Source organism: Physeter macrocephalus, chromosome 18 (genome assembly GCF_002837175.3).
Source record: "Physeter macrocephalus isolate SW-GA chromosome 18, ASM283717v5, whole genome shotgun sequence".
Lineage (NCBI taxonomy): Eukaryota > Metazoa > Chordata > Mammalia > Artiodactyla > Physeteridae > Physeter > Physeter macrocephalus.
The window spans coordinates 104,018,124-104,032,737 of NC_041231.1; positions in this window are offsets into that span (position 1 = coordinate 104,018,124).

Genomic DNA, 14,614 nt, shown 5'->3' on the forward strand with positions numbered 1-14,614 from the left:
ATCACCTCCAGGTTTGAGACGGAATAGGACCCTCCTGACACCTTGATTTCAGACTTCTGGCCTCCAGAACTGTAAGAGAATAAATCTCTCTCGTCAGCCACCTACTTGGGGTACTTTAGGAAGCGAATGCAGCTGTCGTCACGGTACAGCTTGCAGTGGTGTTGCAGGGTTCTCCCTCTCTGGTCAACGGCTTCCAAATCTGAAAACTGGCTTGAATCTAGAAACTGAGTAAAGCAGTCGTAATATTTTATCGGGGGCAGCCCCGCCGTCTCCTGGTCCTCTGTTCTTGCCTCTGTTTTTGCAGGTATTGCGTAGCACCCTTCGTGGCTGCCGGTTTATTTTTTGCCTTGGGAACACCATGCTCTGCTAAGCGTGTCTGTGACTCCCTGGTGGTCATGCCTCTCTGGCTGCCTCTGTGACCTCGCCAGTCAGGAGGGTGGTAGCAGCCCTGTAGCTTCTGGTGGTTAAATGCAGGTTCCTGCTAGGGCTTCGGGGCTCTCCCTCACTCTAACCATGGTTATTCCCGAGCCCAGCTCTGCGGCCAGCCCTCCCACGGTCCGTAGAGCAGAGCCATCCTGAACATCTTGAGGTGCCGCGTCCCCCCCAGCAGCACGTGCCCCTTCTGGGGGAAGGTGCGTCTTCCGGCCTTCCCGCAGGGCATCATCCTCTGGTGGGTCTTCCGCCTCACCTCATATTCACTCCCATCCCAGCACGCCTGCTGCTTCTTCACCCTTCCTTGGCCACCTGCCAGGGAGGCTTGGGCTTTTCTGCTTCACCCGGCACTGCTCGTCAGTTTCTCCAGCAGAGAATTCGTCCATCCCCTGGGGTCCCTGCGAGGATGTTAAATCCTGACTCTGGAGAAACTGCCCTTGAATCGATGAATTCCTGATTTCTCCAGTCTGACATTCCGGCCTCCTTGATCGAGTCCCCTAAAAATCCAGTCCCAGGAGGGCTCACCTAGCTCCTGCCGGTAAACACGGCTAATTCCTGCAGCAGCTTTGGTGTGTCGTTTCTTTCCTTCTTCATCAGCACGGCACACCCCCAACGGGTTATGCTGGACCTGACAGCCTTTATCACCTAGGAGCAGAGAGAAGAGGTGGGGAGCTCCCGAGGGCCCCAGGTCCCCGTGACAGGGTCTGGGAGGACCCTGGATTGAGATGCAGGTGTAGCCCCAGTGCAAGGAGAAGGGCACTGGTGCGGGTCTAAGAAAGTTGCAGCCAGGCCTGCAGGGAGTCCTAATGTCAAACCGCATCTGCCGGACACAAGGATCCCTCCCTTCTGAGTGCGAAACCCTCTGATGCCTTGTTTATGAGTTGAGAGTGGTACTTATTGTACAAGGAGCCGTGTGGATCAGATAAGACAAAGCCTGAGAACGTAGCCCATTGAGGATAGCAAGCCGGTGCCCCTCCCTTTCCCATGCCCAAGGCAGGTGGCACAAATTCACACAAAAATTCCTTTTTTTCCCCAGGGCGGCCTGATTCAGCCGCTGAAACAGTCTCAGTACAGTGTAGCGAGCGGTCTCTGAAATGAAATCCAATTCCTAAGCCGGACCTGGGTACCACCCGGCCCTCTGTCCCTGGAAGAGTCTTCGTTGGGACTCCCAAGACATTTCAAGGGCTTATGAACTGGTGGCTGTGTTTAATGAGTCTGTTCTGTAACTTCCAGGTATTCTGTTAGGATGGTATTATCCAGACGGCCTAGAGCAAAACTTCAGTTCATTGGGAGGGTGCTCATTTCCTCGGGTTATTTGTCAATTTTTGATTTAAGGAAGTGGAGGGCAGGGGCTACCATGGTGAGGAGAGGAGAGAGGAGCTTGGTTGCACGCGGAAGTAGAGGGGCGGGGGCCGGGAAGCGTCTATTTCTCTGCTGGGGGAGGGGGAGGGGGAGGGTGTGTGCTTCTCTGAGGGTCCCACAGGGAGGGTCACGGGCCCGTGCCCACTGAATACAGGTTAGGACATACTGGGTTACCGTCTTCAATCCCAAAGGCTCCTGCATTTAGTACAGTGAAGATGAAGGGAGAGGAACAATCTTTCGTCTGTCTGCTCTTTTCTCTTTCACTCTCCCCACTAATCAGACTGGCCTTGGGCAGCTCTGGGTGGAACGGGAGTGGATGTTCCTCAGAGCGGCCTGTGCTGGCTTCTACTGAGACACTCGTGTGCACACTAGGCACTCACACGCACACGCAGACAAATCACACATGCACGCGTGTGCAGAACACACGCACACACATGCAACAAACCACACATGTGCAAAAACACACGCACACGACTCTGATGTGCACACACTCACATACACTCACAATCACACACGCAGACGTGCAAACCACACAAACACGTACACTCAAGCACTCACATACATGCTCACACACAGGCACGCACACACTTGCGTGCACACATGCACACATACACACTCACACAAACATGCACACATACACACAATGTTTTCAGCAGTTTCCTACAGGGGTCATTGCAAGGAGGCAGGAAGTGTCTCCGTGGTCGGCCAAGCCCCAGGCCAGGCTGTGTATGAATAGCTCACCAGCTGACACGCTACGCAGTATCTCATCATGACACCATCTTCTCATTGTTCTATTTAAACATATTTTCTTTTGGCCTGAGTGAGGAAATGGGCCACATTCTCTTCCCTTCCTCCTTCCCCTCATAGCTGTTTGCATGTACAGTTTCCTGTTTAACTCCTTGGTGTCAAGGAAAAAGGATTCTCATGATTTTTCAGGCATATAGACTTCTGTCTCCAGGCCTTGAAAGAGGCTCCTACTTGCCTTTGGACAGCCTCCGGGAAATCTCTGATTCTAGCCTCGATTCATCCTTCTGGAAGGATTTGGGTCACAAATGCCTCTCTTAGTGAAGGCTGTAAGAGGTCATGATGACTCTTGGTTAAAATTTGGAATTTCCATATTTTCCTTATGCTTCTCCCCGCCCTTGTTCCTTGCGTGACATCTGCAGATCCTTGATTTTTGCTGACTATTTCAGAGAAGTGTCCTTTTGTATTTAAAGGTGTAATTGTTTTCCGTGTGTGTTGGGAGGGGAAAGGAAGGAAGGAGAGGAGAGGAAAGCAAATACCAGGGAAGAAATACAGCTCCATTCCCGCTGGGCCAGCCATTTCTATCAATGTTACTGATGAAGCAACCTGGGAAGGATTTCTTAAAGCGCTGCTTTGGTGGAACCGGCAGGGGTGGCTGTTTGGCTACATGAATTAGAGAGAGCTCTATGTCCCAGGACGGGAAATCTGCATTTCGCGGACAGTGAGAGCAATGGAAGCTGAGTGGCCAGGGGGGCCGTGTGCCGGCGGGACTAGGGCAGGGGAGCCCGGGGGTGGAGGGTGCAGGGGCGGCTGTCGGAGCCCCTCCCGCAAAGGAAGCGAGGCCTGGACTGTGGTGCAGGCAGCAGGAAGGCAACAGAGCAGACAGACAGAGGTCACTTCTGCTGCTGATTGGATCAGGAGTCAGCGAAGCGGGGGACAGCTCCTCTGGAGTCCAGGTCGGGGAGGTCTGGAAGGTGGCAGGGAGGTTGGGAGGAAGAAGAGGTTTCGTGTGGACGTGGAGCAGATTTGTTTTAGACATGGAGAGCTGCAAGTGCCTGCAGGAGCGTCCAGAATGCCACTGCAAATGCAGGGGGGACCTTCAGGACAGGGGTTTGCAGCAAAGATGCGGAGGCGAGCATCGCGTGCTGAGAGGTGACGGTTGAGACTGTAAAAGGAGATGAGACCCTGAGGATTGTGATTCTTTAGAAAATTTAGATTACTAAGCTCCATCCTGACAGTTCCCTCTGTAGGATAGATGATAGATAGAGAGATAGATAGAGAGATAGATAGAGAGGTAAAATAGATAGAGATAGAGATAGATGGAGATAAATATAGATGACAGATAGATATAGAGATAAAATAGATAGAGATAGAGATAAATATAGATGATAGATAGAGACAGATAAATATAGGTAGATAGATAGATAGATGATATCTGTTATGTTATGTATCTACTAAAATAAGATTTTGTTGCGATTTCCTGGTTGTCTAAATATGTTCATAGAAAATTCACCACAATCATCAGAGGCTTAAGCTCTTGCTCTCCAAGTACACTACAGGTTCAAGGGGCTCCTGCTTACCCGTTGTGAGTTGCAAGGTGGTCCTGTCCAGCAGGGTGACCCGCCTGTCATGATGTTCCCTGCTCTGCAGGGCTGTTTAGGCGCTGCGTCCACACTCCGTGGGTCAGGATTCTTCGGGTCTCACGTGTCCCATCTCAGCTTGGCATGCTTCCAGCTCCCACCACCATTCCCCTAAACCCTGGTGAGGGACGCCTGCAGGGCCCCTCCCAGCACTCTCACAGGATCAACCTGTAAATAAGGGCCAGCGAGGCTGGGGCAGGGGCCACCGGAGAAATGCTCCTGCCCCTCATCCCTCAGGTGGATGGTTCTGAGATGCCCTGTATGGGTTTCTCCAAAGGCCTAGCAAGATCTCTTTCCAGGCAGCTGCCTTGGTGGCCGGTAACACATCTTTGGGGTGACTTTTTCTCCTTCCCTCATTCTTGCTCCCTGGACCTTTTCCCCAAATAAACTGCTGCATGATGAGGCACTCTGCTTTCAGGGAAACCAGGGCTAATGAAGATGGAGTCTTCTAACTAGCCAGACCTGAGGCCTGGGTCTTTGTCTGGGGCTCTCAAATAGGAATGAGATGGGATGGGGTGCTGTGGTTACGGTGGGGAGATTGCAGATGCCCAATGAAAAGGAGTGTTGTTTCTAGAAGCAGAGGGGAAATAAACTGCACACACCAAGAACAGGAAGGAGTGAATGAGAGAGAGGGTTATTCCCTCTCTCTCTCTCTCTTTCTCTCTCAGTATATATACATATGGGAGTATGGAATATGGTTTACTGAATGGTCAGGCTGGAAGTTCAGCCATAATCGTGCCTTAGTCGTATTTAGCAATACCTCTGTGTTCCACTCATTAGAGGGTACAAAGCAGTCACGTTTCACAAATTCTTAGTCCTCTGAACACACTTACAGAGGAGATGAGGCTATTATTCTCATTATAGAGATGGGAAACCCAGGCAAAGTGATTCATTGATCTCCCAGAGCCATAAAAGAAAGTCGTTGCTGAGTTTTGGGTTACGTTTTGGGCTTCCTGCCCACTGCAGCCAAGCCCAACCTTTGACTGGAACCAACCCCAGGGAAGGAGGTTTGTGGGCTTCCTGGAAGGCAGAGGTTTATATTTGCTTGTCCTGTGCTGGGGCCTTTCACCTGGTATGGCCCGGGAGGATGCTGCAGGAGGTATACCTGGGAAAGGGAGGGGAGAGCCATTCTGAGCAGCCAGGCTTGGGATCTGCTGCATCATCGCTGACCGTCTGCCCATGGCTGAACTTGCCACTGCCTGGGAAGAGTCTGACTCCATTCATGGATGCCAAGGACAGAGCAGAACTCATCTCTCTACAGATCTGAGTCATGCAAACATACTATTCTTAAAAAGATAGTGAATAGAACTAAAAAGAAGCAGCCTCACAGATACAGAGAACAAACTAGAGGTTAGCAGTGGGGGGGAGGGGCAGTATAGGGGTGGGGGGATGGGAGGTACAAACAACTGGGTGTAAGACAGGCTGCAAAGATGTATCGTACAACATGGGGAATAGAGCCAATATTTTGTAGTAACTGTAAATCGAGTGTAAGCTTTAAAAACTGTGTAAAAAAATAACTCTGTAGTAGAATGTCAGAAAAATGCCCCCAATCTTTAGCTGTTAAGTTTATATGTTGTTGCACAAAAATATGTTTTCAGGAGAAATTGTCTCCTCTCAGGAATCTGTAAAATACAGACAAAAACATGCTTTAATTTTGTTTCTCTGGTTTTTTTCTGGTTTTTCTGTTTTCAGTTCTGATTTATTTTCAGTCGTTGGGATAAGGATTGGGGCTCTATATTGAGGGTGGGATGAATGGGGGGGACAACCAAAAAGTATTTGGCCTTTATTAATGGCATTTCCATAGGTGGCTTTATTTATTCTTTATCACCCCCTGTGAGACATTCACCATAATTGTTCTTTTTGCAGCTGAGTAACCTGGAGCTCAGGGAGCATGATAATGGGAGCGTCACTGGGCAAAGTTAAAGGAGAAAACCGCCATCCACTCCCCGCAGGGGCTGCCCAAAGCCTGTGCTGTTTTGTCTGGTGAGTCTCCCCCTGGCTTCCTAATGCACAAGGTCTAGCTTCCCGTATATGTCTGAGTCACGCTGTGGACTAGCCTCGGATATTCTGGATGGTTGACAGCTGTGATCGTCCCAAACCATGGGTTTGTCATGCTTTTTTCAAATGTGGTCTTTCCTACTTTTTATCACGGATGCCAGATTTTCCTCCTTCTCCCAAAGTTATCTTTATGTATGCGCATGTGCGCACACGCACGCACACGCACGCACACACACACACACACACACACACACCCCTGTATCTGAGTGGGGGGAAGTGAAGATGGGAGACAGCAAAAGCGCATGTTAAATTCAAGTGATCATGTGTCTTAGTTCCCGCTGCTATAACAATGTGCCACAGACTGCGTGACTTATAAAGATCAGACATTTATTGCTCACAATTCTGGAGACAGAAACATGGCAGTCAAGGTGCCAGCAGGGTGGGGTGAGGGTCCTCTTCCAGGTCACAACTTCTCATTTTGTCCTTACAGGGCAGAAAGAGGAGGCAGCTCTCTGGGGTCCCTTTTACCAGGGCACTAATCCCATCCTGAGGGCTCCACCCTCATGACCCAATCACCCCCCAAAGGCTCCACCTCTGAATACCATCACATTGGAGATTGGCATTTCTACATATGAATTTTAGGGGGACATTCAGTCCATTGCACCCATTTCACTGATTTTAGGAGGAACACTTTCTCGTGCTCTAGCCATTCTGAGATCTCTTATTCTAGCTGTGAGCTAGGCAGCTGTGCGTCACAGTGGTGCTGGCACTGTATGGGCATCAGAGCTCAGAGAACGGGTGTCAGAGGTTTGGAGGAAAATCCTGAAGACAACTGTGGAGCACTTTTAGAAGAAATACGGCCTTACCAAAATTCTCCTGAAAGCCCTCGATGGCTCATAGGACAGTGGTGGATGGAAAACATGGATTCCAGAGGTCCTGTATCAAATATGATTCCAAAGAGGTAGATTCTGCATGGGGGAAAAGTTTTAGGCGTACCTTAACCAATTTATTTAGCCTCTATTTCCTTTTTGTGTAGGCAGAAGAGTGATACATGATATAATACGTTCTGTGTTCTAATAGGTCTAAAAGAGTTCTTTTAACACGTTTAAAATAAAAATTCTAAGTGCTAAGAAAGCATTGTGACACATACAGTGAGATGTCAACAATTTCCCTTGCTTGGTGCTTCATTAAATAACACTGAAGGAGCCTCAGATTACATGAAATACAGTAGTATTTATGTTTTCTGTTTCAATAATCATCAATCTGTTTCTAATCTATTCATGGAGAAATATGTGAGCCATCTTGGCATGAAACTATTTTCGAAATCTCATGGAAGCCTACCAAGGTTTCATAAATTAGCTAAGAAACTTTCTTGCTTTTGAGAGGGGAGTTTCCGATACTATAAGCCTATGTTTCTGGGTGTATTTTTGGTTACATTTTTGTTAACCCTGGCTTTTGTCTAAAACGAACAAACAAACAAATAAATGAAAAATATATAAATAGGTGAAATTTATAAATAAAGGAAATACATATCAAGCAAAATTAAAATGCTTGTATTACAAAACGGGCAATTTGGAGAACGAATGGTCATTTGGGCAAAGTCAGTGTGCCTCTGATAAAAATGTTTCAGTTCAAAAGCCTGGCCAGCCTGCTCCTGCACTAACTGACCCGTGGTTAGGGATGTGTGTCCTTGAGTGCCCTTGGATTTATTTATTAATATATTTAAATAGAAAAAAACGTAACCTTGGGACTTCCCTGGTGGCGCAGTGGTTAAGAATCTGCCTGCCAATACAGGGGACACGGGTTCAGGCCCTGGTCCAGGAAGATCCCACCTGCCGCAGAGCGACTAAGCCCGTGCGCCACGACTACCGAAGTCTGAGCGCCTAGAGCCTGTGCTCTGCAATAAAAGAAGCCCCCGCAATGAAGAGCCCACGCACCACAATGAACAGCAGCGCCCCCCCTCCTCACCTAGAGAAAGCCCGTGCATAGCAACGAAGACCCAAGGCAGCGAAAAATAAATAAATAAATGCAAAGAAAAAAATGTAACCTTATCATTGGTGCTGCAGGTTGTGTATTTATTTACACTATCTTTCCTTTTAGAAAAACACTATGATATCATAAAACTATTTCAACTTTAAAGGGCTTCCCACAAGCCTCAAGTTCTGTGCAGTCCCTGTGCACAAAGAGAAATCAGTCTGTTCCACCTTGAAGGGCAGTGGACTTTGGTTTTGTCCCACATTTAGAGATAACAAATGCCTCACAAACAACAGAAACTTCTTTCCGTTTTGCACCATTCTTTCAGTTCTGGCACTGCCACGCAGTTGCTGTGTCTGGATTGATGGAAGTTTCCAGGCCGGGAGGAGATGGCATTTCCAAGAAAGCAGAGTGCAGACATCCCCCAAGTCTATGCACATCTGCGCCGCACCTAAAACTCGCCCTCTGATCTCGGATTCGGTGGCCTGTTGGCCTTTTGAACAAACCCCCCCTCCCCCTCCCTCTGTCTCCCACTACTAAAGCCCAGCTCCTCAGGGTCCTCTTCCCTGCCCACCGTCGGGGGAGAGCCCAGGGCCTTCCTCCCAAGGGCATGCTCCTCCCTGCTGAGTTCACACCCACCGTCCCAACCCCTGAGGGGAGAAGGGTTCCACACTTTGCGGTCCGGCGTCTCCCCTGTGTAAAACCTTTAGATGGTGCCCCATTGCCCTCAAGGTAAATCCAAACTCCTAAGTGGCTTCCAAAATCCTTCATCATCTCCCTGCGTGTCTGCGTACCTTCCCCCGGGTCGCTTCGTGTCAATTCTCCCCCAACTCTGACCTTGGTCCAGTCCCCCCAAACTTGTCAGGCTTTCCCTGACTTCCCAGTCTCTGCATGAGGCCTGGAGTGGGTTTGACTGCCTTTAGGGAGTTCTACAAATGCACTGTCCAAGCCTCCTTGTTTTGATGGGAAAACATGCCAAACCAACTTTCAAAACCACATTTGGGGCATAGGAAGCTGTAAGCTGGACCTCACAGGTTTTGCTACACAACTTCAGTTACGTGAGAAGAGTCTGGTGCCTCCCGCGGGACCCCTTTTCAGAGCTTTGGAAGCTTGGACACGGAAGGCTGACCCACTCGCTGCCCGCCCGTCTGGCGTGGGGAGGCGTCGGGAGTCGATCTGGGTGAAGGCTGAGCCGGTAGACAGTGCACGTTCTCTCTGGATGCTGTGCGAGAAGAGCCAGCAGGCCCTGCAGCGGGGTAAGCAGCGCACCGGGTTCACGTCCCAGGCACAGGTTCCTGCTCAGGGGCTGACGGGTGTGGACGTGGTGTTTCTAGGCTTGGCTTTTCCTCATGTGAGTCCTGTGAGTTCCCACCATCTTTCTAAGCTCACAGGACACCTGCCCTTCCCTGCGGTTCAAACACGTGCAGAGCCTTGGTGTGGTCTCGAGGTGTCTGATGCTGCAGAAGCCGACATTTCTAGTTACTTGTCAAGAGCAGCAGGTGACCTTTCGCCGGCCGCGGTGAGAGCGGAGGCCTGCTCCGGTGAGCCCTGGATGGTGGGCCAGAGTCAGGGCCATCCCAGGGGTACAGAATCCCAGAGGGCTGAAGCCCAGATGGGCCCTCTGGATGCATTTTCCTGCAGATGGAAAAGGGAACACCTCCAGGGCACCTTGGCAGAAGCAAAGAAGTGTGTGGGTGTGTGTAGGATGGAGGAGAAGCCCTTTATGCCTGTGTGCGTGTGTGTGTGTGTGCGTGCGTGCGCGCGCGCGCAGGGTCTTCATAGACTCGTGGGTGTGATGAGCCCCAGGGCTCGCTCAGCATCTGCTGGTGAATTTGCCCTGCTTCATGAGCACTGCCCAGGTGGAGTTTCCGTCTGTGGGAACCAGTTTATCGAGCGTTTTCTCTAGCTCAAGCGCTGCCCTGAGGACTTACCTGTCTGATCTCACTCCACCCTCACGGCAGCCCCTGAGCTGCTGTACTTTCACCCCCGCTTGCTTAATACACAAGGAGGTAGAGCTTTGAGCGCGTATAGTACCTGCCACAAATCCGGAAGCTGGCGCCATCTAATGCCACAGCCCACGAGCTGCTCTGCCATCATCTGTCTCGCCCGGGACCCGATGGAAATGGGGGCTATTGCCCTGGCGAAGATGCGGTAGAGCAAGGAGCCTAAGGAGCGTTGTCACTCCTCACAACATGTTATGAGAAGTACGATGGAAGTGGCTGGATGCTGAGATTCAGGGACAGGAAGAGAACGTCCTCTGTCTTCTTTCCTTTGACACCTCTACGCTCTGTTCCGTCCACCCTCTCACTGCCCTGCTTAAAATCTTTGACTGGCACCCATTGCCCTTGGGGTCAGGTCTGGACCCTTTAAGTGGCTTCCCCAACCCTCCAGAGCCCTTTACCCTCTGAGCAGCCCTCCTAGTTCTGTAGCTTAAGAGGTGGCAATAGTTCCATCTCAGTGAACCGCCTCTCAGGAAAGCTCACCATGAGGAAGACACGTGGGCGTTGCTGGTGGGAAAGCACTTGGTCTGAGTGACTCAGGGCTTGGGAACAGCGCTGTGACCCCAACAGAACAGCTACCCCGCTTCTTGTTACTTTCCTGCAGAATCCTCCGGCTGCTCGGCCTTCCCGGAGCTGGACTCAGTCTAGCAGCCCAGCTGAGTCCTCCCCCTTCACACACCGTCCGCCCACCGCGAAGGCCCATGTGGGCTTCAGCGCGGGGCATGTGCCGGCTCTGCTTCCCATGGATGTGCAGCTGCCTCTTGTCTTGCTGCTGGGAAAATACTGAAGGTCTGGCTGTAGCTAAGAGAGTCTGACAACATGTAAGGCACAAACATTCTTTATCTGCAGGATGAGGTTAGTTTCTGTTTGGGCCTGGTGTTTTTGTAAGAAGGAAATCGCGTTCAGAAGAATCAGATTAGGTCCAGGAAGCATCCGCTGGGCAATGCAAAACTGCTGGAGGCAGAGGGTCAGGATTTTCTCATTGGTTATGACTGCCACCTCCTGGCTGAGCTTGTGAACTACACAATCTGGACTCCTAGGGAAACAGGATTACGAAAGATTACTAACCCCTTCCTCCAGCTTTTTATCAGCTCTGAGTGGTGCAAAAGGGAAATGAGACGAATTTTCTTTGGATAGAGTATTTCTTTGCATATTTCATATTAGCAACAATGATAAAGCAGACACAGCAACGATGAATAAAAACAGTGGACTATTCTTTTTTTTTTTTTTTTTTTTTTTTTTGCGGTACGCGGGCCTCTCACTGTTGCGGCCTCTCCCGTTGCGGGGCACAGGCTCCGGACGCGCAGGCTCAGCGGCCGTGGCTCACGGGCCCAGCCGCTCCGCGGCACGTGGGATCTTCCCGGACCGGGGCACGAACCCGCGTCCCCTGCATCGGCAGGCGGACTCTCAACCACTGCGCCACCAGGGAAGGGAAGCCCTGGGGAGATGATCTTTATTCCATATGTTGAGGGTGGTGACAGGTCTCCCCTTCCGGTTGGTAGGAGGGCATCCCTCTCGGTTCACAAGGACAAGAGAAGGAAACCACTGATCCCCGTCACAGAGAAGTCTTGGGAAACAGCACTTGAGAAAGCAGCTAACGCCCCCGCCACTGCATGCCAGACTAAGAACACTGGCCTCAGAGGCTGACAGAGTTTGCTGAATGAAGGGACCAAAGAAGGAAACCAGCTTGATTTTAATTGTCTGTCTAACCTGTTGAAAATGAACTTTCTCTAAACTAATTATTTTCGAAGTTTTCAAAGCCTGAGAACATAACAAATGTTACCCTTTGTCGGACTTTTCATCCATTTTTTGGCCATGGCACAGAGGAGTATTTTCTGGAAGGATATGGCTGTTCTCTCTGATGACTTTCAAAATGTGAATTTGCTCATCAAAACTTGTTGGCTATGTTATCCATATCATTTTTTAGCCTTCACATGCACTTTCGATATGTGACTTCTAAGTGTTAGCAAACCCCATGCTTACTGAGTGTTCCATTGGTCAGGAGGCCGTGTAGACCAGTGGTAAGTAAGTCTCTTAATCTCTGAGACTGTTTCCTCATTTGCACCATAAGTCCCTAGCTTATGGGATTGCTGTGAGAGGTAAGTTTGATAATGCGTGAAAAGTCTTAGAGGCTCAGTAGAGCCCTGGGCAAGTGGTAAGGACACAGTATCCACTAGCTATTACCATTAATACTAACACGCCATCTCCTGTCCAGTATGGCAGTCGCTGGTCACCTGTAGCCATTAGGCACCGAGATGAGAGTAGTCCAAATTGAGGTGTGCTGCAAGTGAAAAATACAGACTAGATTGTGAAGTCTTAGTATGAACACAAGAATGTCAAATATTTTTCTGATAATTTTTTAAACTATTGATTACGTATTGAAATGATAACATTTTGGATATATTGTGTTAAATAAAATATATTATTAAAATTGATTTCACCTGGGACTTCCCTGGTGGCCCAGTGGTTAAGACTCCATGCTTCCACTGCAGGGGGTGCAGGTTCAATCGCTGGTGGGGGAACTAAGATGCCTCATACCAAGCTATACGGAAAAAAAAAATCCATAAGCAATAACGCTGCTGTTGGTGGAATTATTGTTTTAAAAATTAATTTCACCTGTTTCTTTTTCCTTTTTTAAAATGCGGCTTCTAGAAAATTTTAAATGGCACGGATGGCCTGCACATCAGATTTCTCCTGGATGGCTTGGGTGTAGGCAGACGGGTGTGGCAGGGTGGAAAAGTGAACCAGGAAATTGTGGTCCACTTGGTCAGTATTGGTGTTCACTAGGGGCTCAGACAAAGGAGACAGAGGTTCAGGGAAGGAAATCTGCTTCCCAGGGCACAGTGGATTCTGATACGGTTCAATTCCACAGAGGATGACTGGGATCAAAGGGTGGTCCTCACTCAGCACTCAGCCACGTGAGTCTAAAGACAGGCTGAAAATCTGGGAGCTCAGACAAGGAGGTGTGGAGAGGGCACACCGGGATCCAGGGTGGAGTCTAAGACCCAGGGTGGAGCATATTGTTGACGAGAGACCAAACAGTGGGTAGTAATCATGGACGTCGACCAAGGGGGTGGCAGAGGAGCGGTAGGAAATCCACTTCTGGGGGCCCTGTTTGTTCTGACACAATTCAGCTCCACAGGAATCGATCAGAGTTTAATAAGTGCCAGGCCCTCTATTAGAAACTGGAGAAAACAGTGCCTGCCTGCAAGGTGCTCCCAGGAGAGTGGGGAAGACAGAGAGATAAACAGGTGATCGTACCACCAGCATAATTTTTCTGTCTTAGACCATTTATTCAACCAATATTTTAAGCCAAGGGCTGGAATTTGTGCAGAGGCGAACAAGACCTGGTTTATCTCTCAGGCTGCTTACGTCCTAGTAGAAGAGACCAAAAGCAAATAAGCAATTATAGTATAATGTGGTTAGTGTCCCACCACGGTCAAGGGGAGGTGCTGGGGAGCCCCAAGAGGGACCTTTCACCCAGCCTGGGCACCAGAGACAGATGGCTTCTTGGAGGGAGCGATGTTGCCCAAATTTCAGGTCATGGAGCAAGGTCGCGAATGGCTGTTGTTATAATGGAACAAGGTGAGCTCCGAGTCAAGATGAAGAATGGCAGTGAACCAGCAAGATTAGAGAGAAGGCAATGTGTTTGTTCCACTTAGCAGTTTTGCCTCCAGAATAAATCTTAGCTGGGGTGTCGCCTTATTAAATTTGGTTGGTTGGTAGAGGTGAGTGGACTGGGTAGGGTGGGTTGGAGGTGAGATCAGGGGCCATCAGTCAACAGGCCGAGACCGGTGCCTTCTTGAGGCAGAAGATTCCCTTTGTTTAGCTCTCTTTCCTCAACCTGTGCCATGTGGTGGGAGAAGATTCCAAAGCTTGGCCTGGGTCTCTGGGTCAGGTTGTAGAGGTTGTGGACTGCACAAGGGGGGGCTGGGGACTGAAATCCGCCATGCGTCCACTTACCAAGCCATGTGTCTGAGCATGGGCCTCTGTCTGCCCAGAGGATGGGTACCCCTTTGCTTTGCACAAAGGTGTCATCTTCTTGCCAAGTCATATGCAACTGATTCTGGGTCCCCTGGGAGGGGCTACCCAAAGGTGCCATCTGTCCTAGTGGTAGCTGCCATCATGGCATTTGGTCTGGCTGCATGACAAGGCATTTGTTTCTTTGAAATAAAGTCTATTCTGCATGTGGGAAAGCTGCCCCAGGAGTCCTGGTCGTACAGTTAGAGAGCGGATTGAACTGAAACTCTAATTGTATACTCCTCTCATTGGTTAATTGACTTCCTCCTGGTTAACTTGCTGGTCTGAACCTTTGCTATACGGCGTTTGGCTCAGGACCCTGAGGATGAGATTATATCTGGTTTTCGTGGAGCCTAAAGGAGAAGGGACACAATAAAGCTCCAAGCAGTTAGCTATTAACTGTTACTTAAACATATTGCCTGTGTAGCTAGGACAATGTTCCCT